General features: G+C 40.3%; 1 protein-coding gene across 3 annotated transcripts in view; it reads right to left on the bottom strand.

Moving 5' to 3' along the window:
* The window catches only part of LOC149314345 (patatin-like phospholipase domain-containing protein 2), a 67,622-nt gene that overhangs the window by 39,108 nt on the left and 607 nt on the right, over positions 1 to 27,907 (bottom strand). The gene's annotated exons all lie outside the window — the stretch shown is intronic.

Here is a 27,907-nt window from a genome sequence, read left to right as displayed (position 1 = left end):
GGCCCTGAGAGGCCGGGAAGGAGGAGGAGGACACCCGCACGGGCGGCTCCGCCTGCTCCTTCCGGGCTTCTGAGGGGCCTGGAGGCCCTCAGAGGCCGGGAAGGAGGAGGAGGACAACTGCACGGGCGTCCTAGCCTGCTCCTTCCAGGCTTCTGAGGGCCCTGGGGGCCCTGAGAGGCCGGCACACTGTCTCAACCCAGGAAGGCACAAGGTGCTGAGAGGGGATCTTGCACAAAGAACACCAAGGGCTCCTTCCCAGCTTCTGAGGGGCCTGGGGGCCCTCAGAGGCCGGGAAGGAGAAGGGGGACACCCGCACGGGCGTCCTAGCCTGCTCCTTCCAGGCTTCTGAGGGCCCTGGGGGCCCTGAGAGGCCGGGAAGGAGGAGGAGGACACCCGCACGGCCGGGAAGGAGGAAGAGGACACCCGCGTGGATGGCTCTGCCTGCTCCTTCCAGGCTTCTGAGGGGCCCCAGCGATGGCAACGGGCCTCCCAGAGGCCCGCTGCCGCCGTCGGAGCCCTGTTTGAGGCCTCTGGCGGCCGCAGCGGGCCTCCTGGAGGCCAAAGTCTCACGCGACCTTTTCTGAGGTCGCGTGAGACTTCACCTCTGGGCAGCGCCATTTTTTGCCCTCAGAGAAGGTCGCGCGAGACTTTGCCGCCATTTTGGGAGAAAAAATGGCGGCGCCCAGAGCAGCGAAAAGCCGCAATCAGCAGCGGCAGCGGCAACAGCAGCCTGGGGCCAGCTAGAAGGCCTCTGCGGGCCGGATGCGGCCCACGGGCCGGAAGTTGCCGACCCCTGGTACAGAGTATTACAGGTTGCGTGCATCTACGTAATCTCTGGAATTAGGCCAGGAGTAGCCTTTCTTCCATACTCACAGGATGTGTGTGCATGACAGCACATGAACCATGGCAGTGTTCATTAACTGAAGCAGAGAAATTACCAAACATATAATTAAAGCCCTTGAGAAAGTGCTGCCTTCATCCAAGAGGGAACAATCACAATTATTCACTTTTCAGAATCTGTGAATCTTCACCAAGGGCTGTGAAAAGGATGGGCAATTTTTTTCTCAATATTTGGGTACCAAGAGCACAAGCATATATCACAGGGCTGGTGGGGGTTATTGGGTTGTTGAATCTTTCTTTCCCAGACTTTCCTGTCCATAAAGCACTTCTGACCTCTCTTTTACTGTGTTACCAAAAGAGGTTACCCAAGGAAATAAAGAATCAATGTATCTTAAGCCACAGTAGACTCAGGGAGGGAGCAAAGGGATCATTCAAACCTCAAGTCAAATCCTGGTTCAGATATTCTCTATGGACAGCACCCAGCTGTATTATCTGAGTGGTCTGAAGGATGAAAACAGTCCCCACATGTAGCTCTGAAAGCACAAACCTAACTAACAATGTACACATTGCTCAATATCACCAAGTTTCTCTCTCTCTCTCTAATTAAAGTACTCATGGACATGCCTTTATTTTATAGTAGCAAGTGTTGCAGAAAGAAACTATGGTCCAGAACACACTGCAGAAATAAACCAGTTTGAGACCGCTTTAACTGCCCCGGCTCAGTGTTAGAATTGTAGTTTATTGTAGCACCAGACCTCTCTGACAGAGGCGGCTAAATGTCTCACAAAACTACAATTCCCAGAATTCCCTAGCATTGAGCCAGGTCAATTAAAGCAGTCTCAAACTGGATTACTTCTGCAGTGTGTTTTGATCTCAGTGATTTCAACAGAAGTAGTATAAACAGACCAATCAGTGTCTCATATTTTATTTGGCATTAACTGGATGAAGCATTAACTGTAATTTTCTCATATATAAAGCCTCACCAGCCAATCAGCCCTCCGTATCCATGCATTTTTTTTATCCATGGAGTCAAGCTTCCACGGTTTGAAAATATTTTTTTAAATGTATACATTCCAAAAAGCAAACCTTCAATTTGCTGTTTTATATAAGGAGCACCATTTTACTATGCTATTGTATTTAATGGGACTTGAGCATCCACAGATTTGGTTATCCACTGGAGTTTCTGGAACCAAACCACAGATTTAATTATTGTTTGTTGTGTGCCTTCTGGGCATTTTGAATTATGACAACCTCAAGGCAAACATATCACAGGGCTGGTGGGGGTTATTGGGTTGTTGGATTTTTTGGGGCAAAGATTGTTCAGATGGGATTTGTCGTTGCCTTTCTCTGAGGCTGAGAGAGTAGGACTTTCCCAATGTCATCCAGGGGGTCTTCATGGTCATGTGGAGATTCACACACTGGTTTCTGAGAGTGTCCTAGTCCATAACTCAAACCACTACACCATGCTGGTTCTGATTTAAACACACCACTTACACTTGGTAGCTTTGGCCCTTCCAAAGAGAATCAACAAAGTATTCCCCAAAACACTGCAGCAGGAAGAGAGGAAGAAATTTATTAAGTGGCAAAAAGAGAGCCAGCATTGCATAGTTGTTTGAATGTCATGTTTTGAATGAATTTCATGTTAAATCCATCTCTGAGATATCTCATTATGTATTTGCAAGTATTCCAAAATCCAGAATACTTCTGGTCCCAAGCATTTTGGTTAGGGGAGACTCAACCTGTAATGCCATTTAAGGTAACTACTCCTTTGCCACTTTAGTTTCACTTTTTCAGTGATCACTTGAGAAGCCTACAAATAACACCCAGTGTTTCATAGAAGAAAACACAGGGTCGGGTGCCTTTAGTTTAGGATATTTAGGCAGGCTAAGAGCTAGTGTGGTGTAGTGTTTTGAGCACTGGACTACAACTCTGGAGATCAGAGTTTGAACCTCTGCTTGCCCATAGAAACCCACTGGGTGACCTTGGGCAAGTCAAAGGCTCTCAACCTCAGGGAAAGGCAATTGCTAACCTCCTCTGAATAAATCTCGCCAAGAAAACTCAAGATAGGATTGCCTTAGAGTGGCCATGAGTTGGAAATGACTAGAAGGCACACACCAACAAATGAAAGAGCAACTTTGACACTGAGAGGTCCATTCCAGAAGGCCTCACTTCAGAGCTGAGAGCCAAGTGGATGGCAAAGCACCAAGAGGTGTCTCGACACAGATATGGAAGGAGATTTAACAAAAGCAAGTTTTAAACACATACAGCCATTAATTTCAGCCACTGAAGACAATCCAACACAATACCTTAAGAGGGCCAACAAGAGCTCTGACATGATCCCAGGAACAGAAGGGGCTCAAGTTCTTCTTAAGGCTTGGCTGGGAAGGGTGAAGCCTCCCCTTGAAATGATCAGCCAATTGAACTACTAAGACTGCTATATCTAGTTGAGTCCCCTCAGGAATTATCGGAAGCATACTAAATTATAAAGAATACACACACACTCATGCACACACAATGTAGGGTAGCTATTGTAGCAGAGGCTTCCCATGAATAACAAAAGGCTGTGTTCAGTCTGTCCTGTGCACACTTATTTGGGAGTAGGCTACAATGAACACATGAAGGGAACTTCTAAGTACACATTGTGCTTGCACAACTAAGGATGGCTGGATAATAATAATAATAATAATAATAATAATAATAATAATAATAATACATGGGAAAAGTAAATTTCCTTCCCCCAATTGATCCCTACACCTGATTCTCTACACCTCAAGATGGGTAAATATACATGTTTTTGCATTTTCTTTGAAGAGTATTATATGTGCAAACCTACATCTTCCAAAATATTATCACTCCTTTTGCCTTTACAAATGTTAAGTGGAGGGACACAAGTGGCAGGAGACCATATAAGCACTTTTGCATTCACTTAATAGGTTCTTAGATTTATTTATTTTTATTTGACATATCAATTTTGGGTTATTATTTTGTGTACTCAATTTTTTAAAATATTATATGTTAATAATCCATTATTTTACTGTTGTTTTTATAGTAGTGAGATTGTTCCCCACTTCAGTTAATGTTGGTTGTTATTTTAATGAAATGCATTCTGTGTTTTCATTGTTCTGTTAAAAAAACAACAACAACGTACAAGTAGGCAAAATAAATAAGTACCTTCATGCCATTGTTGAGCCCCTGCTAACCTTTAAAAACAGTCCCAGCATCCCTGAGCCCTGCTGGGCTGAGAGGCAATAAACAAACAAATAAAATCAATCTCTTTTTAGGAAACAATATGTTTCTAGTAGAAAGGACACTGGCAGGGTTTCCAGACCAGGGCTGGTCAGTTAAACTCAACGGCTTTAAAGAAAAAGAAAAAAGAACCCCAGTCTGGCTATTTTCCAGCCCTCTTACTGGAATAACAATGACTATATGAATTTAAACATTTTAACTTTAACAGTTTATTGGCAGCTGTTCATAGTTAGACCACTATCTAGTAGTGTCCTTTGCTTCCTTCTGATCACTTTATTTTATATTGCAAGAAATGCCATTCAGAAACAAATCCTTCAATTAACCTAAGTTCAACCAAAACAACTTGCTTTAAAAAAGGACTGTTAAAGAACAATTATTATTTACATTAGTGGCTGTAACATCTGAACTACTTAATTTCTGATTCAGTCCTATATGTTGTAGTCCTATACTCCTTTAATAAATAGACTAATTAACGTATTCATATTTTCATCTGTCTCCAAGAGTACTTTGTATGTTATATTAGGTATTGTTATATATATTCAGATGTAATAGGAATAATAAGCAGTAAAACACTGGTGTTTTATTGAAAGATGTAAATCATATCAAAGCCTAATAAATTTGGATTGTTACTGTTGAGAGCATTAAAATATGGCTGATAAAGCTTTCTAATACATAAAATAATGTTTCATAGTAATAATATAATAAGCAAGATTCTGATTTTTTTTCATTCAAACATTAATATAAACACAGAAACGGTTTAAACTAAAAAACAAGGGAGCATGTGGGGGTTTTTTGCAAACTGTTTTTCCCGGGGTGAGACTATCAGTTAGCAAACCTTAGTGTCATCACCAGGCACCTCCCAGGAAAGTCCTACCTCAAACCAAAACAAAAAAAACCAAAGGCACTAAATTGAAAGTCTTTGGGGAGGGAACTCAGATGTGTATAGGTTAACGTGGGAAACAAAGCCCCCTCGCAGCCACTAGCTCCTCACATGACTCTCATTTCATTAAATTGTTTTAAAGAGAAGTTTATTTAGGTGTGTTGAGAAATGATGTGTACTAGAACAATTTGTTCTTCTGATGTTTTCCTATCTGGTGACTTGCTGCTCTTCCAGCCCTCTCTCTAGGGGAATGGGGTGGGAATGGAAAAAAAGATAGAGCTGCTTATGTGTCTTCATGTTCCTCCTTGTTCAGAGTGCAATGCGAACAAACCGGGAGATGCTTCTGATTTGAAGCAATCAGTAGTAAACACCATGCTCTCTGCAAGACCTCAGCCTTTGGGTCAGCCTTGTTATACAGGGAGCTGCCTCTTTAATCAAAAAGGGCTTTGTGCAAATATTCAGCATATAGTGCTGTGCAAACCGATAATTCTGTGAAAAAGAATACTTAGAAAGCCTGACCAAGAGCCACGGCACAAGCTTCTGTCTTCTCACTGAAAACGGGAGTCATAGATCATCGCTACAAGACAAGTTCACTAGGGCAGGGACCTCTAGAGTACATTTTTCCCCATGGCCTCCTATGAATTGAATCTTTGCCTTTGCAAGCTGTTTTTAGCAGTGTGATGGATAGTTTAGAACAGAGCCCAAAACAGTACTTTCTAATAACCAAATCTAGATTTTATATAGTTTCTATATCACAGCTGTTTTCTATGTACAGGTTCTTCAGAGTCAATCACAAAATATATTTGTGGCAAACTTTCTGTTTGGGTTTGCTAATTTCCTCTCACAGTCCCAGATTGTTAATACTGTATACACCTCCAACATTACTAATCTAGATGAATTATATTATTTCTCAAAAGAATAATATAGTCTAGTCTAGTATATATTATAAAATGTATTATAAAATATATTATAATATAAATTCTAAACAACATTTTCAGAAACTGATAATCCATACGTTATGTAAAATACTGGAATTATAGTTTTCAGTGCCTGAAACATTCTTCTCCCAATAAAATCTTATTTGATGTGTACCTTCAAGTTGTTTCCAACTTATGGGGACCCTACCACAGGGCTTTCTGGGGCTGAGAGCATGTGACTGGCCCAAGATCACTCAGGGGTTTCCACGGCCAAGTGGTGAATCAAAGCCTTGTCTCCAAAGCCTTAGTCCAATGTACAAACTGCTACACCATGATGGCTCTCAGTCTTGAATACAACAGGTTAATCTTGTCATTTCAGCTATGGACCAAATTTCTGACAATTATTTGGTACTTTTAGGTGGTCCCTCCATGTCTTTTCAAATGCTAACTGTGATCGAGATACTAGCTATTAGAAGGCTTTTAACTGGTCTAGCTGAGTAAATGAATTAAACCCTTTGGAATTTCATTCCAATGGGCTTCTAGTAATATATATATTAAAAGGCAATGCAGTATCTAACATTGCAACACACCTTGACAAGAACATGCATTGAAGATTTATCCAAAGAATTGCAACATGAAGACTTTACTATGCATATTTGCACTGCTTCTTTTCAAAGGCTTCAGATCTGAGGGGGTCCAATGAATTAGCTATGGGGATCCTGCCTTAGGAGCCAAAGCTTCATTAGGCCATTTCTCCTCATCTATCAACAAGTGGCAGAGTGATCCTTGGCAAGCAAGGAAGTCACTGAAACCTTGGGACATTAGAGTATAATGGTAAATATCATAAGGGAAAGGGGATGGGTGACCAACACTGCCTCCTGATTCTGCACAGCCCACATTTATACCAGTGCTATTGCAAGAATAGTGATAGTGAGGCACCCTCCCTCTCAATTATAATAATGGTGCGATTCCAGTTCAAGGATGAATGTTTACTATATAGATGTGCCTCAGTCAAGACCTTTCATATTGGTTTTCCATGTCTCATCTTCCTTGCCATTGCTCTTTTTTTTTATCAGCACCATGCAACTAAATACTCCTCTGACGCAGTTCAAGCCAACAGAGCTTAGCACAGCATGGCTTGAGAATGGCTTTGATTCATTGTTTAGTGGGATTAAAACAATTAAAGTCAACCTGACTCATTAGTCTCTTTAATCATACAATAGTTTCGTTATGCAAGGCTGAATACTGTAACCAGCAGCACTGCATCACAATGATTTGTCTTTAAACTGTCCTGGAGAGTATGGTCCTGTATCTCTTAGTTTTTCATCTGACAGTCTCAGCAAAAGCAGACACTGATCATGTCCTATTCTGATCATGCAGTCAAGTTTGTCCTTTATATAGCCATGTAAAAGGGAAAGCACTATGATATAAGATTATAATTTGGTCCTCTCCCTTACAAGAAGAGAAATCAATTCAAGGATGTCTTTAAACAGAAAGGTGGAGTACAGTCATCCCTTCCTGTTCGCGGACTTGGGATCTGTCGTCTTGATTACTCATGGACAGCAAGTGGGGAGGGAACAAAATGGCATACACACCCACGGCACACACAGGGCCATGCGGCCATTGAAATCAATGGGACCCCAATATCGGAGATTTTTCCGATTCGCAGGGGGGGAGGGCAGAACAGATCTCCTGAGAAGCAGAAGGGAGACTGTATTTTTAAAAACTGTATCAGTAATTACATCGCCAGCTACCATCAACACTACCATTAATATCAGAGAATAATAAAACAGAATAAAATAAAATAGGGAAAGATAATGAAAGAGAACACTAGTAACAAATATATAAAGTGTATGCAAAATTTTAAATCAAAACTAAATGATGGAAATATAATTGAAGTTATAAATTCTTGGGCAATACAGTTATCCAGCATAGTGTTTGAATTGTTAACTGGACGCAAGCAGAACTATATGCAATAGACAGACAAAACAGGAAAATTGAGACAGTGAACCACAATTTACACTCCAACTCATACTGATCTGCTCTGCCTATCATATAATATTAGTAGCTGGGGTTTATTACAGCTGAAGCACTACTGAAGAAGAGAAAATGTGCAGATATATCAAAGAAATCAAAGAAATATGTGAATAGACAACAATATTGAACATGGAAGAAACAAAATATTGTTATAGAAGGAAAATTATGAGAAATTGCCTTGGAAGATTGGCAAATTAGGGGCTCAACAGATCGCCCCGAAAGGGCAGGCTGGAGTCACCCGTTTTTACTCCTGGTGGAGGCTGCACCAACCAAGCACCGCGGCCTCCGTCAGGACTCAAAAGAATCCGCTGAAAGCCAATGGCGCAGTCACATGCAGTGATGATGCACGTGTGGCACTGCGACGTTCAGACACTATGCTGCAATTGTGTCCTCATGGTGACCCTATGTGGAAAGGGCCACGCCATGATGGTGCCACCGCATGCGGTCGCTCCGCAATCTCGAGCCCTAAAATCAGCCCCAGACCGCGGCTTTCCAGCAGTCTGTACCGGGCCTTAAACCACTACTTGGTCAGCACCTTAATAGCATAGAAGGAAAGTTGAGAAGAAGAGCATCTGAAAATGATTACAGAATGGGACACTTAAAAAAAGAAGCTGAAGGGCTTGCATTTGCAGCTAAAGTACAGACACTTCAGACAAATAGCATTAAAAATAAGGATAGTAAATATCATCTAAACAAAGAAAAAGATGACAATCAATTTGTTACTTCATGCAGCATGATTGCCCAGATGGGATGCAAGAAATACCATGATAAATTGGATGTAATGGTACACTGAAATCTATGCAAAAAATATAATTTACTATCTGTAAAGAACCTGTCAGAAAGTAAGTCTGAAAAATGATTGACAATGGTGAAAGAAAATAAATCACATGAGACTTTAAGATTCTAACTGACAAACAATTAGAACATAATATGCCAGACATAACTGTGGTTGAGGAAAGGTTTAGATTATAGATGTGGTCATTCATGAGGATAGCAGAATCAAAGACAAAGAGGAGAAAGATGATGTAATATTGAGACTTGCAAATGACGATTCACTGCTGGGAATGGAAAACAACTGGCCATAGATGCTCTGGAAGCAATTCCAAATGAACTCAACACAAAAAAACCAAAATGAAATTCCTATAGATATGATCACAACAGCACAATTACAAAATATTATGCTATTTGGAATATGCCATATTATTGATTGTACCTCATTGACCCTTGTAATGTATCCATATCACTGTTTGTCCAAAATTCCAGGCAGTAACACCTATGAAACTGAATACTACTACTACAGTAACAACATTAGACAGATTCCAGAACATACATCCTCATTTTTTTAAAAAGTCTGACTGATCTATGTGACAAACCCTACTGGGGAGGAAGATGAACAATTTGTTCAATTCATGTTACTAATGCTATGTGGTAAAAAATCATAATTAAAGTGGATTGACAGCCCTTTGTGATTCTTAATTAAAAACAATCTGGATTAACATACTAATATAAAACAATTGAATTTTACAACAAGAGTGAAATAGTTTTTTCCCCACAAAGGAAAAACTATGTACTTAACTTTAGTGTCTAACTGCTTTGGGATTTTTTTAAAATTACAAATGGCACAGAAATAAATAATAAATGTTAAAAAGCTTCACTCAGAGATACATAAATGACAGCCCAAAGTTTAGTGTGCTTTTTTGTACAGGCAGCTAGGAAGAAAAAATGTGCAACCTTAATTTAACTTTTCTGAAGCCCTTCATAGTGAACCCCCCCCCCTCATTCTTTTTCCCTCTTTCAATCAATGTATTCAGAGGGGAGGGGATCAAACTAGACACAACGGAGTGGAATGAGCATAGTTACACACATATCTGTATCATTTAACTCTGAAGCAGGGACAGAATAAAATATGCATGCATAGGCAAAGGGAGATGAAGCCCCTTATTATCGTTGCCATACTTAGCCGTACTCCCTTGCTTGAGGATATACTTTATGTCCAGCTTGGCTCTGAAGAAGTTCAGTTCAGCCTTGGGGCAAGGCCAGCTTAGTGCACACTTGCACATAAGTTGGTGGTATTATGGAGACAGCAATGAAGCACCAAACCTAGACAGTAGATGTGAGGTGACAGCAGAAGTCCCTTGGCAATACCTGCTCAGGACCTTTCTATCTGGTTTCCTGAAGGACATAGCTGAATATGTTCTCTTCAGATGTCCTGAAGGATCTTATCACTAGTAAATATTATAGTAAGAACCAACTGCTAGTCAATAAGCTGCTGTATGTGGAATGAGGGACAGGGCATCATTGGCCTTTGCTTCATGTGTCAAGGTATCTTAGGCCACTCTTGCACCAGGGCAGTGTCATGGCCAAGTCACTCTTTCTAACCTGATTCTTCACTGCTTTGCAGCACTATTGTGAAGATTAATGTGGAATGTATACAACCTTTGTATCTTAAACTAGGCTTCTCCACTCCTTTTATTTAATGTGGTTTAGAATTTCCATAAACATGCATTTAGTAATTGGCAATGTTTTATCATTGTTGAAACATTCTGAGTCTACAAAAATGAAGCACAAAGCCAGTGTGATGCAGCTAATATTGCACCGGATGTGTGAAACTAGGGAACAAATCCCTATTTATCCATAAAGCTCTAAGGTTGCTCTTGTGCAATTTGTTCAACCCAGTTTATCTCATAGGACCGAACGCTCCTCCAGATTCTTTTAAGGGAAAAGCAGGGGACTAATGCACCCAACATTTATGAGACATTCTATATGATTATCAGTGGGTGATCCGCAAGGCAGAACTATGCTAGGTTCTTTCACCTACTTGATATCTATCCAGTAAATTTAGATCTTAATAAGATTACTCTTTCCCTTGTGCCCAGAGATGGTATAAACAGGATTCTGGGGCCTGAAGGCATAATTATAAAAGAAAAAGCCAAGAAAGCTCAAGTCTTATTGTCCATTATGACAAAGCTTGAAGTTTGCTCCTGAAAAAATCTAAGGAGCTTGTACCTCAGAAGTGACAATTGCTAGTATTTTCTATTTGAGGCAATGTATTATTGTATCACATTATTGTATTATATACTTTGACTGTAATCCCGCTTCGATCCATTGGGAGAATAGCATATTGCAACATAAATAAAACTTTTTATTTATTATTATTATTATTTAAAAATAAAACCTCTTTATAGTACAATTACTTTTTTCCTGGTATTAACAGAGAAGAAGGTGTGTGCCCCAAATGCCATACTAACAATAAAGGCTTGCAGAATTTCTTTCAGGAAAATCTAAGGTACCATAACATATGCCAGGCATATGCCAATGTCAGCCTTTGGGAATAAATGGGCTCAAAGCATCTAAATATGTTAGTCATACACATCCCTTATGATAATCTTTATTCCACAACATACTTTGAACATACACTGTACTTACCATTTTTGTTTTAACTTTGAAGCTGAATTTACGTATGAAAGGATGCTGGGAAGTGGCATTCTGCTTTATTCCAAAGACTGCATATGGAGGGTAAATGGGGATCACTTTAAAAAATATTGAACCAGTCTATGAAGTCAAATAGAAATTAAGTTGTTACTTTTAAGAGATTAGATACTTTTTTGTTGTTGTTTAAGGAAGGTTGCCAAGTACTTCTTGGAAATTCTTAAAACAAAGTGCTATGACCCATGCATGGAATCACATGGTGGAGGCTGCTAGACAGACAGAAAGAGTGGGTGGTTTGGTGGGTGTCCATGGACCACTTCCTGCCCCTGGATAGTTCCCAAGAAAGAAATAAGCAATTGCAGTCAGCGGGCACAAATATGGCACCTGACATAGTGGGGGAAATTGCCAGTCCTGAACATCGGATAGCTTGCAATATGCTATTCTATACAACTGAGGAGAGGCAGTAGAACTTTCTCCCTGAGCAAATTATCTTCGCTTCATTTGTTCTTTGAAAACAGCCAGTAAGGACAATTGTCAGCTCTCATTTTGCTTTAAGAATTGCTTTAAGAATGAGAAGATTAAAAAAAAAACACCTATGACTCAGGGATTATGAAATGACACAGTCACAGCCTTTACTTTGCACCACAAGCCAAAGTCTACACTTGCCTCCTGAGTCCATATAGAGTATAATGCTCTTGATTACTTGTTTCAATACCAAGAACTAAACAGAATCTCTATCTCTTCGAGAGAAAAAGAGAAACTTGCTGTAGTCCATGCCACATCATCATACAGAAGAATGGCACCACCCAAAAAAGGTGAGTCACAGATCAATGAGAACTAGTCACAAATCACTTTCAGATTAAAATAAATATGCTACAAGACTGATGTACAGAGTTCATGGTCAGAGAAAATTGCTTACTTAATGCATTGCATGGTTTTGACTTCTGGAAATTCAGAAGGTCCATCTTTCCATTTTAAAGAAAATCTTGTAGCTACTCCACCGGAGGACAGCACCAGTCTAATGTGACATGTGGCAGTATAGCTTATATAGAAGCATTAAATTTTGTCAGGCATTAAGAAAGTGTTCAATTTCTCATCAGATGTGGAAGAAACTCAAAGGCACAATCAGGGAGGCTGCTCTACCCTAGAATTGATCTGATACCCACTTATACCTCAATTTGCAACATGGAAACCACTTAAAAGTTTCCCCCATGTATTTATGCCCATCTTTCAGACACAAAATATTTGTGTTTGTGCCAATATAACTCATTTTAGACTGAGCATAACCTGTGGGTCCTGATCCAGCAGCTGGATACTGGTACTCTATGCCACCAACCAGGTGCCCACTCCCCCCTCCCTTTCCATGGAACTCTCATTGATATCTCTTTCTATTTTAATTCCGATTGTATATTTATGGTTTTTATACTCTTTCTAGGTTTAATTTCTTATTAGTGTTAACTGCTTTTAAGATTGGGATGAGGAATGAGATTTTGCATTTTTAAGCATCTTTCTTTTAACTGTATCTAATGGACCTTCAATCTGATTTAGCAGGGCTCTCTTTATGTTCTTAGATCTGACTGACTTTCTCTCTATGTGTCACTTTTCCATCCAATAATTACATACCCAAAGTCTTGAGCCCGTATTAGCCAATCTGCAGTATTCATATTTCACTGTCTTTCAGGGTTTTGTTCCATTTTATCCTAAATCTTTTAGACAACACAGGAAAAAAGGGACAGGGTAGAATCTCTGAAGCAGTTGAGAAATTTAAAATGCAGACAAGCTCCAGGCTATTCAGGCTAGAGAGTTTTAACCATTAGGAAGCCTCCAAGGTGTTGAGAAAAGAGATGTTAAAAAGCTTGAATTGTAAATTTAGATCTCCAGGCAGCAGATCTAGACTGGTGGTGAGGATCCATTCTACCTTTTCAAACTCCTCTCCCATCAAAATGGCCTTGAAAACCAACTATTAGTCTTGCCTCAAATGCCAGGTCATTTCCCTCAACAGCTGTGCCCTCTTTGCCCTTACATAAAGTGCCCATGCTTACTGAGGGATATGGCTTACAAATTAACTTTGCCCCACCAATGTTGAGTTGCTCAAGGCAAGCTGTCAATGATGATGGCAAAGAATCTTTATTCCAAGAGGTATCTCCCTAGGGCAATATAATTCCCAAGCCAGGGAAAGAATACGCCAGCCAAGTATTTCCACATATGTTTCTTGGTTAAACAACTGGCATACTCAGGGCTCTTGAGAGCCACAATGGTTGCAATAACTGGCAGTAGAAAGGGAGAGCCTTCCCATCATCAGGCTATCCAAGGACTGTGGTTCAGATTTCCACAAATCAGGCCCTGGGAAGTTGGGTAATTTACGTTGCATTGCAGAGAAACAAGCACTTCAAGAGAACTTCCATTTATGAAGGAGGATCCAAGCTGCCCCAGTCAGGAGAATGAGTACAGGCAGGGCTGTCTGCACACGGCAATTCTGCAGAGCACAGAATGCCTAATAAATGGACACAGAAGTCAACTTCTCCAAAGTGGGGATTTCTAGGTTTTAGGGAGGAATAAAGTCCAACACTTTGGGTTACAAATATCAGTCCAGTCCAAAGTATGATCAAGATATGTTGAAAGAAATGCAATACCAACATGATTGCTTGTGATATATCCTTAATATCTCAGAGCTCTGAAAGGAGACCAACAAACAGCCTATGCCAAATGGTCTCCTCTGGGAACATGTGGCCATCTCCTTTGTTTGAACAGGAACATTAGGAACAGACATTCATAACACTGTGTACTGTAAACAGCACTGCTCCCTGGCACAAGTATTAGGAAAAGGAGAGAAGAAGAGGTAATAGAGATAACCAAGAACCCATATTTTATATACAAACACACTCAAAAACCCAGTGCACACATGTAAAATGTGTTTATGTGGAGAGTGTGGGTAATACTTTTATTAGGATCAGACAAATGGCCAGGTGTACACTTTATTATGTTCACAGATTAATACACAGATTTTCTGATCCTGTCTACCTACCTACCTACATTTCTCCAGGTTATGTGACCCAAGGTTGTTAAAACAAAATACAGTTAAGCCAAGGCATAATACAAAAGTTAAAAAGCAATTAAATAAAGAACTATATTAAAAACATTAATTTAATGTTTAATAAAGACAGTTAAAGCATAATGATAATGATAATGATTAAAAATGCAATAGGAAAGATCTCCAGTATGAAAGATCTTTTGCAATGGCCAGTGTACAAGGGCCCAGATAAACAAGATCTTTGCCTGCCAGCAGAAGGAGAGTGGTAGGGACAAATTTAGCCTCCAGTGGAAGGAAATGCATAGCCTGGGGGCAGCCACTTATAAAGCACTCTCTTGCATCCTCACCAACCATACTTTGTATAATCCTGGGACCAAGAGAAAAACTTCCCCTGCTGCAATGCGCTATCATGGATTTGAAAGATGTAGAGATTTCTGGCTAGTTCAAGATGATACTGCTTGGCTTTTAGCTGGAGAAGGCCAGAAGGTACACATAACATTGATATTATTTGATTCACACTGATGACCAGCTTGCTCCCATGTCATTCAAGGTGCCGTATACAATTATCTGAGGTCTAAACTTGCCTGCCTGTATGTGGGATGGAGCCATGCAAACCTCCAGATACTGTTGAACTGCAGATCTCAGCAGCCTCGTCTGCATGGTTATGCTGAGTCTTCCAGTCCAACACCTAGAACACAGCATAGTTCCCACCCCTGCTTTAGGGAGCACCTTCTGCCCTTAAGAAACACCTCTGTTTTGCTTTCTTTCTTTCCTCCCCCAGAGATCAAATCTGACAGTTTGTTGGTGTTCCAGCAACCCAGCCTATCAGAGACAAAGTTATCCTCAATGAGGAAGAAAATATTTACAGCAGAGGGGGACAAAATGTAACCCAGATATTGTTGGACTGCAACTCCCAGCAGCCTTTGGCAGCATAGCCAAAAGTGAGGAATGCTGGGAAATACCATCAAATAGCCTTTAGAGGACTAATTCGCTGCCACACATTTACTTCACATTTACTTTCTGTGAAAATGGATCAAACAGGCTTTTTTTTTTTTTTGGTATGCGTTTCAACATAAAAACCCACCCAGATGCCAAATGCAGAACTTTAACCGTGGCACTTCATATGGTTTTTGAGTGGGGTTGGATTGCAACTCCCAATGTAATGAGAGCCAGTGTGGTATAGTGGTTTGAACACTGGACTACAACTCTGGAGGCCAGGATTCAAGGAAAAGAAAAACCCTTCTGAACAAATCTTGCCAAGAGATTAGACTGGTACTCTCCCTACTTTCTTTTTGCAGACAAGCAAACACTTTTCTATTCAGACAGGCATTTGATGAGTGATTATCTAAGGCACATCTTACACAATGCGCTGGATACTGCTGATTGTTGGGTTTGTGTGTGTGATTTAATATGTTTTAAACTGGTTTTATTTTCTTCTACTTGTTTAATTATTTTTAACTTTTGTATATTGTGGATTTTTTAAAAAATTATCACTGTAAGCCACTTTGTGTCCTAATCTTCGGAAAAGGCAGGATAGAAACAAGTAATAATGAAAACATCATGTGGAACAACTTGAAAGCATACGAGAACAAAAACCTCCTTAGTGCCCTCCCATTGGTTATGCTGGCTAGGGCAGCTAGGAGTTGGAAACCAAAAAAATAAGCTGGGCCACAAGCGACCATCTCTTATTTAAGACAAGACATTCTAAAGGCTCAAGGACCAAAGTGCCATACGCCACATGAGACAACAATAAAATTAAAGTTAACAACCCAATTTAGAGAATGACGTAGTGGAAGATTCCTTCCCATCCACAAATATATGACCATGCAGTTTCTGACCATGGTGCATAAACACAAGACAAATTGACAGCTTAATATGCCTTACTACCAGTTAATATTGGCCAATCTCCATTTGTCACTTTTTCTATCAGTTAAGCCAAATAATACACACATGCTTGCAAATCTCATACTAATTTAATATAAGATTAAACTACAGGTACATGTTCTGTTCACATTCAAGACAGGTTACATTTCCTTAAAAAAGGTTGCTTGGTTAGGGCTGTAATCTTTTACTCATTTATTAGGGGAAAATACAGAATGCACTCAGTGGGATTTACTTCTTTCTGAGGCTTCTGCCGCAGCTTCAAATTAATGCAGTTTGACACCACTTTAACTGTCATGGCTCTATCCTATGGAATCCTGGGCTTTGCATTTTGCTTTGGCACCAGAACTCTCTTGACAAAAGGCTAAATATCTCACAGAACTACAAATCCCAGAATTCCATAGCACTGAGCCATGACAGTTAAAGTGATGTCAAGCTTCATTAATTTTTCAGTGTCAATGCAGCCTAAGTCAAGATACCTTGAACTACACTGAAGGTCTTGGTGGTTTTCTGTAAAATGTGCCAAGAATTAACCCCTTAAGGAGGAGACAATTATTGATTATTAGCCTCAGATAACCAGAGCAAAAAAACAGCGTTGACACCTAGCTCCTTTGTAAGAGGTTCTCCTTTGCTAAACCCTTGTTCTCTCATTTTGCAGTCACATGGAAACTTGCTGCCTTATCACCCGATAAAATAGTCTTTATCACAGAGTAGCCAGCGCAGGGTCCTGGATCAAGGCTGGAACATAAGGTCTTAAGGAAGACACTAATAAAACTCTTCATATATCCTCTTATGCAAACCTCTGTGGAATGTCAAACATCTTTATCGCATCAAACAAATATGCAGCCTTCTCTATTGCAGCATGTAGAACGTATATGTGCATGAATTCTCACCAATGGAAATGTCCTTACATGCTTTACAGGTTCTGCTGACTATGTGAAAGATTAGTGATGCTTCAGAAAGCTAGTAAGATCCCCTCAAATAACTTCTTGTTGATGACAATTTATGATGGCAGTATACACAGAGTTAGTCTGCCTTCTTGGAGAGAGACTTGAGCTGACAAATGTGATCTGTCATGAAAGGAGATTCTTCAAACTCAATGTGTCATGGGTGCCTTTGGAAATGCGTTGCCATTCTGTCAGCAATTAGACAGAGTGTAAGTGCTAAGGGAGCATGTGAATGAGTATTCACCTGCTTTGGGTCAAGATGTGGAAAAGATGTTCCAGGCAAAAACCACATACAGTATGTTGTGAGAAATACCTTAAATGATGTGGAGTTCACAGAACACCAACAATTAAGATACATATGTGAGATTATATTCCAGCAAAGACCTGGAATCAGAAATGCTGCAAGTCAAGGGAAAGGATGCAAAAGCAGCATTAGGAGTGAATATGAAGAAAACAAAAATAATGATCACAAATGATTTCTATAATTTGAAAGTCAATGATGAAGACGTCAAGATAGTTAAAAGATTTTCTATGTCTTGGTTCATTAATTATGGAGTCTATAATCAATAAACCAGAAGAACACTAGGGAGGGCAACTATGAAGGAACTAGATATAATGCTGAAGTGCAAAGATACAGCATTGAAAATGATGTCAGAATCTTCTAGACCATAGCATTTCTGAATTTTATGTATGGGTATGGCACTGGATAATGAAGAAAATTAACAGGAAGAAAATAAACTCATTAGAAATGTGATGCTGGAGGACAGTTTTATAGATACAATGAAATTCCAAAAATAAAAAAATAAATAGATCTGAGAAAAAATAAAGCCTGAACATTCTCTAGAAGCCAAAATGATTAAACTGAGGCTATCCTGATCTGGACACTTCATAAGACAACATGACTCATTAGAAAAGCCAATAATGGTCTTACATTATGCTCTTATGGAAGGCAGAAGGACAAGAGGAAGACCATGTTTCAAGTGAAAAGACTCAATAAAGGAAGCCATAGACCTGAGTTTGCAAAATCTTAGCTCAGAATTGTCCTTTCCATCCATTATCAGAAAATTACTGTCTTCGCTCCAGAGAAATCTGCATGGCTAAAACATGAGTGTAATGCAGAATCAGTATAAACTAGGAAGTCAGTGGGATTTCCTGGTAATTTGCTCCCCAAAATTTTAATTAGCATTGTTGTCTATAAACATATCAAATAATCTAGAAAGAATTATTATGAATAACAAACATCCCCACCCAAAGCATTACAAACCTCACCAAAACATTAAGAGGTAGATTGATGATTACAATTTCTTTGATGTATATACAATTTTCATGATGTACTACCCATAAGAATAGATAATGGTATAACATTAGATGCAATTTTCTTGATGTAAATAATGTAAAAATTCACAGTTCTTCAAGCAGCAGCCTGAGCAAACCAAATCTCCCACCATGCCCAGTCTCTCGGTCTCAAAAGGACCACTTTCTAGGGGCTAGTTCCAATGAACTATAAAATCAAGCAATCATGTCCATATAACACAACCTACGTGGATACTGAATGCAAGATTATCTTTTGTATGAGAGCTGGGCAAAAGGCTGTATCACCTGCTTATAAACTTGGAATGTGACATCCAGGGCTTTCTTTGCCACACATACATAATCCAGTATAAAGGATTCCTTGCTGAAGAAGAAGGCACTCTTTGACACTGCTTACACAAACTGTGCATCCAGAAATACAAAGAGAACAGCAGTGATTTAAAAGGTGTGTTTATTTCTTGCTTTAAGAGCATCTGTGTTTCATTTTAATTATTGATTTTCCTCCATGAACCACAATTAAATAGAAGTGAGCACACATCTGAACCATTTCCAGTGAGCATTTCCAGTTTAACAGGAGCTCAGGGGCATTTAGCTTCATCTTGAAAGCATTTCAAAATCTTATCCCATAAAAACCAGTAAGTCTTGTTACTCACTGGGAAAATAACTCTTACCTCCTACACATGCAGTGCACTAAATCGGCAGTAATAACCATTAATGTTGCTTACATTAAAAGGTGTTCTTATTAACACAGCTCTGGGTTTCTACCTCATTTCTGTCCATCCTAATTTATATTGACACTTCATATTCATCAGGCTCTCAGCTCCTGTCTTAGTTGCCATTTACTTTTCTAAAATGCCCGGTGTTGCCTCCAAATCCCAAAAAGAATGTATGTACACATACCACAAGCAAGTGAGAGAGGTCCTAGCTTACTTAGTGCTACAAAAACTGGGCAAAGGATAAATTGGAATGATTTATACCTGTGCTACTCAAAGTTTTTACCCTTGGGACACCCCTTTACATCTACATGTGGATGCTGTATGCCCCCCACTCAATGTAGTATATATGAATAAAAATATGTTGTTTATTAAGTTTCCATATTTTTCATTTGCAGTCATGTATATTCAGATTTTAACATTTTGTAAGGAAATAACATCATTCAAATTAGAAATAAGTAAATTCAATTTTTAACTAAACGCATGTGTAAATTTTACACATAAAAAGGTTTGGGAAAAAGGATCAGAGCCTCCAAGGCTTGTGCCTCCCCTTGAGCACTAAGTAAAATTTTCAGTAAGGTTTACATTGTGAATCTGTGGTATTCACAGAAGGTAATCTAGGCCTAAATCCTACTCTAATCCCAACTAGAGTAAACTCATTGAATCAAGTAAGTTTAACTATGCATTGATTCACCATTCAACAATTGAGTCAATTGGTCTACTCTAATTAAGACTAGCTAATAGGATTCTGCCCTATACAGCAATCCTATACATGTTGCAGAGTTCAGTGCTGCTTATTCTCAGGTACATCATAGGATTGCAGCCTTAATCACATATGACATTAAAACTGCCTTTCAAATAACAGAGTAAAGAGCAAAAGTAGAAGAAATTCCCATTTTAAATCCCCAGAACATTGGATGTAATTTATTTGATTGTACCTTGGCACTATAGTTGTCAATCTGTGCAAGAAATTAATTTGCCTAGCAGTAAAATTAAAATGAGGGGCCTCTTGCATCACTGACTCAGCAATGATAGGACAATGGTAAAACCTGTTTGCAGTAGGGCCTCACTGTGGAGAAATCCCCACATGAGGGAGCATAAAGCACCACTGACTCTTGAACAAAAGATGGTTCACACAGCAGTCCCATATGAAAGAGACCCCACTATTCTGCAGATCCCCACCATGGCTGGAAAGAAACTTCAGGCAGCACGGGTGTGTAGAGAGCAGCAGGACAATAATAAATTGTGGGAGTTGTCTTGCACATGCACAACATCTGGACACAACTTTATGGAGTAAAGCAGAGAAGGGCCCTCCAGATGCTTTCTGAACTCCATCTCCCATAGTCCTTCACCACTAGATAGGGCTGATGGGAATTATATTCTGACTACTTCTAGAGAGCCACAATTTGCCCAAATCTGCTATGAAAAGTAATTGTAAACATGTTAAGTGTACACATGCACACATGAATAGATAATATGAGTGAAACAAGCAAGCTTACACAGACATGTAACATACAGAAAGCCAAGTCTGTCTACTGACATATAGACATTAGCTGTCATATAATGTGTGAAACAGACAGGATATTTGTTCCATCATTACTTAACACCTATGTAACACCTTATGGTTGCTCGACCCTTCCTTGGTAGACACAGGCTCCTTCCCACTACCATTAATGGGTTGGAAAAATATCACTTTTCCTATTTCTCCAAAGCAGCAAGCAGGAAATTTTCTTCCTATCATATATCCATGAGTTAGATTCCATCATAGTTCAGGCCTTGCACCTGAACTATTAGCACTAGGACTCCTGGAATATAAGGAAAAGACTGAGAACACGCTGAAAGTTTCCACTCATGCCTCAGGAACTCTACAACTATCAGCTGAAAAACTACATTCAAATTGTAAAAAGCACAAGCTTAAACATATTTGTTAGTTGACTACAAGCAAGATCATCATCCTAATTAAAACTGAAGACATGATTAATAATTAATCATAACTGGAACTTACAATCATAGTAATCACAATGCCCAGCAGAACTGCCTGTGCAATCACAATTCCACAGCCTCTTGTTTTACAAAGCAGAGCTGGGAAATCAACTAATTGTATTCTATATTCCAGGACTCCTCAACTGTATGGGCAGGTGGCACCTAATAAAACAGATACTACCGGATTGTTAATAACGTCAGTCAATATGTTAAGTGACATACCTCAGGCAGTAAAAAAGGCAATTGTCATAGCTAGGTAGGTCTTTTACCTTTCCACAGAAAGAAGGTGCTACAGGAGGCATTGTGCAGGTCAAAGAAGCTTATTTCAATCTCACTCACACACTCTCACAGAAAGCATCTACCACAGTGACCACCAAAAGGACACCACATCCCAAGATATTTGCATGTTTTCTCTGTTCTTATTGAACGAAAGAGCTTACATCAAAAGTAAAACTGTTCATCTCTGAAGGTGGCACATGCACCAATTTAAAGAGCCTACAATCATGGATGCATACATTGCCCTGAAACCTCCATCAAACAGGCTTTAACAAGTGTAACGTCTTAACATCTGCCACAATGCACTGGTTATGACATTGCCTTTCAGCATTCTGCCAAAACCATGCAGTGTTTAGTTAGCTGTTCTCTTTTGCTTTCTTTTTGTCTTCTCTCTGTCTTGTACCTTGTGATTATATTTGAAGGTAGGGCTAGAGCAGCCGGTGTGGTGTAAGGTTTTGAGTGCTGAACTGGGATTCTGGGATATTTAGGGTTCTAATTTCTGCTCGGCAGTGGGAATCCACTGGGTGACCTTAGGCAAGTCACACTCTTTCAGCCTCAGAGGAAGGCAAGGGCAAACCTCTCCTCTGAACAAATCTTGCTAAGAAAACCCAGAGGTAGGGTTGTCTTAGGATCACCATAAATCAAAAATAACTTGAAGGTACATAAGAGGGAAAGTAATATATATCTCACACATTCACACATTTGACCCTCTGTATCCACTGATTCTTTATGCACAGATTCAACTATTCACTGCTTGAATATATATATATATATATATATATATATATATATGTCCAAAAATCAAGCCTTGATTTTGACGTATTATATAAAAGACACCATTATACAATGTCATGGTTTTTAATGGGACTTGAGCATGCACAGAATTTGTTATCCACACAGGAATCCTGGATCCAAAACTCAGCAGAAACAAACCTGCATTGTTATATACCGCCACTGTTTGAGGCAACTGTTAAAAATGCTTCATTTCAACACAACATAATTATTCTCCAGATTTTATGGGGCTAAAACCAAGAAGTTGTAAACAGATGTCTATTCATGCATCAGGAGTTCCCTTCCTCCTCTTTTCCCCTTCCATATGCCCCAAATCTACTGTGAAGCGTTCCCCAGCAGAATGGGAACAGATATGGGTGGGGGGGATGAGGAGTGGGGAAAATCTGCCAGCAGTGCCAATTCAAGAAAATACATATTTTGAGTTGCTTAGAATTGACTCAATAATCAGCAAGAACATCAGAAGTGTTAGCACTTTCCTAATGAATGGAAAAATTACTTTGGTGTAGGTAGATCCCAATATGCACTAGAAGGGCATTTTTACTTCTGTCACATGAAAAATTACATCTAAACAGAAAGTGAATAAATCATATTTCGGATTTCAACTCCTTTACTGCCTACAAGATGTTAGAACTTGTATTTCCCAAAAAGTAATTTTTCAAAGTTCCGCACCTACCCCATAACATACAAAACTAAACAAAATCAAAGTAATGGAAGGCACAGAGAGAGAAGTTCTGCCTTCACAGAGCACAACCTCCCTAGATTGGGCAGTGTCAAATGGGGTAAGGACTACAGACAGCAGTCAGTCTGAAAACAGGACATACCATCTAAGGTGATATTTCTAGCTCACATCCTTGTGATTCCAAAACTTTGATCCTCCAGATGATTTGGACTTCAGCTCCCAATATCTCTGACTGTTGGCCAAACTGGCTAGAGCTTCTGGGAGCTGAAGTCCAAAACATCTGGAGGACCAAAGTTTTGGAAACATTGCTTTAGACTGAGGGAAGGGGTGGGGAAGTAGTACCCCTTTATTTAATGCAGAAAGATCTCACAATAGCTTCAGGCTAGCTTCTAGAGCATCTTATAAGCGTTTTTAGCAGTTTGGAAGTTAGACTTCTGACAGAAAACAAGCACATCAAGTGATCCCCAAATACTGCAGTGGCCATGGGACAGAGTTCAAATGTGGAAATTCACAGGGACATGGGAAGGCAGATTGTTCTACTGCTATAAAATTCAAGTTTATGTGAATAGTTCCCAGTACGAATTCTTCTAAAGGTATAACTACAGGTCAGGGCAAGTCCTTGGTACACCTTACAGTTCATCCCTTAACAAACAAAACAAAACAAAAAAACACATACAAATACAAATTTTGAAATAATAAGCAGTTAGAACACAAGATGTGGTTTCTTATAAAACTAATCTGAAATATCCACACACTGGTCAACAGGAAACGGTCAGAAATTTTCCTTTGATGGTCAATTAATTTTACATTAGTGCTATGTCAGAATCTGGATAAACCATTAGTCTTAACTATGGTATACTAAAGCAAATCAGTTTTAAAATTCAAAGTTAAAATAAAGTACAATTTCCATGGATTCAGACAGTTAATGGAAAATGGAAGTGAAAGTGCCAGAGAAAAAGGGAGCAGAGGAGAAAGCCATAGTTATCCTACAGTCCCAGGAAAACAATAAAAGGAGGAAAAGCAAAAATCTTCCCTCCAATTACATCATGGTTTTCAACTGGCTTCCCTACCCTAATACTGCGAGGGCAGTCACACTATGGAAATAACCCAGTTACTATTTCCTTGCTGTTCACACTTACCCCGAATGCATTTGGTGCATTGGGGAGGGAGGGGCTACCTAAAAGCCACTTGTCTCGGGATGTTCGATACCAAGTTTTTCCCTGCATCTTTTTGAAAGATCTGCATCAATCAGCACCTTCAACAGTGTTAATACGCTACTGAATTGGTTCAGATTGCTCTGTATTGTTCAAGGGAGTTGATGCGGCTCCATTGTATCCCAAAACAATCACATGCATGAATAACAGTAGGGGTAAAACGACTCAGAAAGATTCAGGAACACAAAACGTAATAGGAACAACGATCCCGATATTCATCGGTGCGGTGATAATCTCCTCAGGACAAAAACCTAGTGTGAATGCCCTCTGCTATTTACAAGAAAGAAAAGAAAGCTAGTTAAGGCGAGCACGATTGTAGTCTTCTTCCATCCCATCTAGCAGGGACTGTGCCTTTTACCCCCATCAATCCTAACCAACATGATCAGTTTAGTCTCAAAGGCCCCATACAGATAGGCCAAAATAAAGCTGCTTTGAGTCACTTTGGAAGTATGCTGTTAAAATGATGCATGCATCCTAAGAGTCCGGAAGCCGCACCAAAGCCACGATCCAGTCCTAAGGACTGGAGCGCAGCTTTGGTGGTACTTCTGGACTCTTAGGACGCATGCATCATTGAAACACCATACCTCCAAAGTGACCCGAAGCAGCTTTATTTTGGCCTATCTGCATGGGACCAAAGGTGCTACAAATTCCTTTTGCATACTGATCTAGACTAACATGGCTATCTTTTTGAATTCTAGCAAAGTCATTGGTAAAGGACTGTGGGAGATGCAGTCCCAAAACATCTGAAGAAGCACAGCTATCCACCTCCAGTTTAATATGACTTGATGAGAACACCCCAAGGAATACCAGGTGCTGCAGGCAATATTTCAAAGGGCAGAACTGGCAAAACCACCTCTGAGAATTCCTTGCCTAAAGAAACCCTGTGAAATTAATGGGGTCGCCATAAGTCAACAGGTGACTTGAAGGCACCTAAGACACACAAGAACACACAATCCTGCAGTTCAAGAGGCTCAGGAACAGCTAGAAGGGGAAAAGACCAAGAATAAATGTAATAACTAGTGTTGTGAGGTTGCCATTTCACACCTCATATCTTTTCTTCTGTAATTCACTGCAAGGCAAAAGACATTAAACTGGAGAGGCTTTTCCAGCATGGACACACAATGTTGTTTCTGCTAGATTTCCGACTCTGTGTGTGTTGTGTAAGGCACAATGTATTGCAACTATTGGGGGAGGCAATAAGAGAAGGGAGAATTACAGAACTTTATAGAGTTGGAAATGTTATTGGAGGTCATCTAGTTCAACCCCCAGCCCAACCTAGGAGTCTTGCAGATCAAGGTGAACCATATTTACACAAGATTAAGCATGAGTAAGTGTCCACAGGATATCAGCCTTCATACTCTTTTTCAAAACACATCCCCAGAGAGGATAAGATGCCTTTGGTGCAGGGTTACAAGAAGCCCCCAACAGAAGATTTCAAAGATTAAAGAAACAATTCTCACTATCTTTTCAAAGGACAGTGAGCTCCCCCTATTGCATGCCCATGCTGCCTTCTGGAGCAAAAGTGTGCGCATGTGTGGGCCTGGAGAGAGCTAGAAAGCAGACAGCCGATGATCTAATTTCGAGGACATGCAGCTTTATTGTATGCCAGGCCCCAGAAGAGATCAGACAATAATACATCAGGATTGAAACAGAAGACACAACACACACATACATAAGTTATTGGGGGACAGACACTAGTTTCCACAAAGCCTGAACACTATTGGCATGAATGGCTTTTGGAATACATCTCATAACCAGCTAAGCAATTATTAACTCCGGCAAGCTTTTACACTTCAGTGGCAAAAACAGCGGCGTATTTATTAGAATGTCTCCCCACAACACATGCTCACATTGACTTTTGTTGTTGGGTGCCATCAAGTCATTTCTGACTTAGGGCAACACTTAGGACAACCTGTGAGCCAGCCAATAGTTTGAGTGTTGGACTACAACTCTGGAGACCAGGGTTTGATTCCCAGCTCAGTCCTGAAACCCACTGGGTGACCTTGGGCAAGTCACACTCTCTCAGCTTCAGGGGAAAGCAATGGCAAACCCCCTCTGAACAAATCCTGTCAAGAAAACCCTATGACAGGGTTGCCATAAGTTGGAAATGACTTGAAGGCACACAACACACACAGGCAAAACTATCATGGGGTTTCCTTGGCAAGATTTGTTCAGAGGGGATTTGCCTTTGCCAGCTCTATCTTTATTACCATTAAACTTCCCCATCAGCACCTTTGTGAGGAACAGACATATTATTGTATAATCACCACCCACCTCCTCTCACACGCACTGAAATGACACTCTGAAACCATGCATGAGAAACACACAAACACACAGGACCATGCCTACAGGTTGTCAGGGGACAGTGTGACTCAGGCTGAGGTAATTTCATATATACCACACACACAAAAAGAGTCCACCATGAGTTAAAAAAAACACACTAGCATTCCTATGTTGTTGTTTTTTCCGGGTTTGCCTGTGTGTCACAACCAAAAGAATGCAAATACTGAGGATTTGGACATCTTTTCCCCCTAAAATAAGTCAAAACCCTGGTTTGGCAATCCCTGAGGGCAACCCCCAGGTCCTCTCAACTTTCTCCTGCACTGGTCAAGAGAGAGAAATTAATCATCATCATCATCATCATCATCATCATCCTTTCTTTCCCACCTCTCCTCAAGGCTCAAGGTGGGTTTTATATTTGTTGCTGTGTGCCTTCAAGTCATTTATGGCAACCCTAAAGTAACCCTGTCCTAGGTTTTTTTGGCAAGTTTCTCCAGGGGAAGTTTGCCATGGCCATCCTCTGAGGCTGAGAGAGTGTGCCTTGCCCAAGGCCACCCAGTGGGTTTAAAGCCAAGCTGGGAATCGAAGTTGTTTATGACTTTTAGCAACCCTAAGACAACCCTATCGTGAGGTTTTATCAGTAAGTTTCTTCAGAGGGGGTTTGCTATGGCCATCCTCTTGAGGCTGAGAAAGTGTGACTTGCCCAGGTCACTCAGTGGGTTTTCATAGCTGAACTGGGAATTGAAGTCATTTCCAATTTATGGGACCCTAAGTTGGAGTTTTCTTGGCATGACTGGTTCAGAGCAAGGCTTTCCAGAGCCATCCTCTGACGCCGAGAGCCTGTGGCCACCCAGGGGGTTTCCATGGCCAAACTGGTACACAATATTTATTATGGTGAAATTTGTTTTTAGAGTCAGTGGTTCGAGTGTTGGACTGCGGCTCTGGGGTCCAAAACACACTGCAGAAATAATCCCAGTTTGAGGCCGCTTTTAAGTGCCCTGGCTCAGTGCTAGGGAATCCTGGGAATTGTAGTTTATTGTGGCACCAGAGCTCTCTCTGACAAAGAAGGTTAAATATCTCTCCCAAAACTACAGTTCCCAGGATTCCCTAGCATTGAGCCAGGGCTGTTAAAGCGGTCTCAAACTGGACTATTTCTGCAGTTCAACTGGGAGACCAGGGTTCGAATCCTATCTCAGCCATGGAAACCCACTGGGCAAAGTCACACTCTCTCAGCCACAGAGGAAGGCAATGGCAAACCCCTCTGAAGAGACTTGCCAAGAAAACCCCATGAGTCAGAAACCACTTGAAGGCTCACAACAACAACAACAGTTATTTTTAAAGAGAGGAGTGTGTGTGTGTGTGTGTGTGTGTGCTTACAAGCTGAAACTCCATCTTCTGCTACACAGACATTAAAGGTACAGGAGCCCTCCCCAGTTTTCACTCTGGCAACC

The sequence above is a fragment of the Sceloporus occidentalis genome, unplaced genomic scaffold (assembly GCF_023333645.1).
Source record: "Sceloporus occidentalis isolate IW3139 unplaced genomic scaffold, rSceOcc1.0.p SCAF_4, whole genome shotgun sequence".
In the NCBI taxonomy this organism is placed as follows: Eukaryota; Metazoa; Chordata; class Lepidosauria; order Squamata; family Phrynosomatidae; genus Sceloporus; species Sceloporus occidentalis.
Note: the sequence above shows the minus strand (reverse complement) of the source record. Positions and strands in the feature narration are given on the sequence as shown.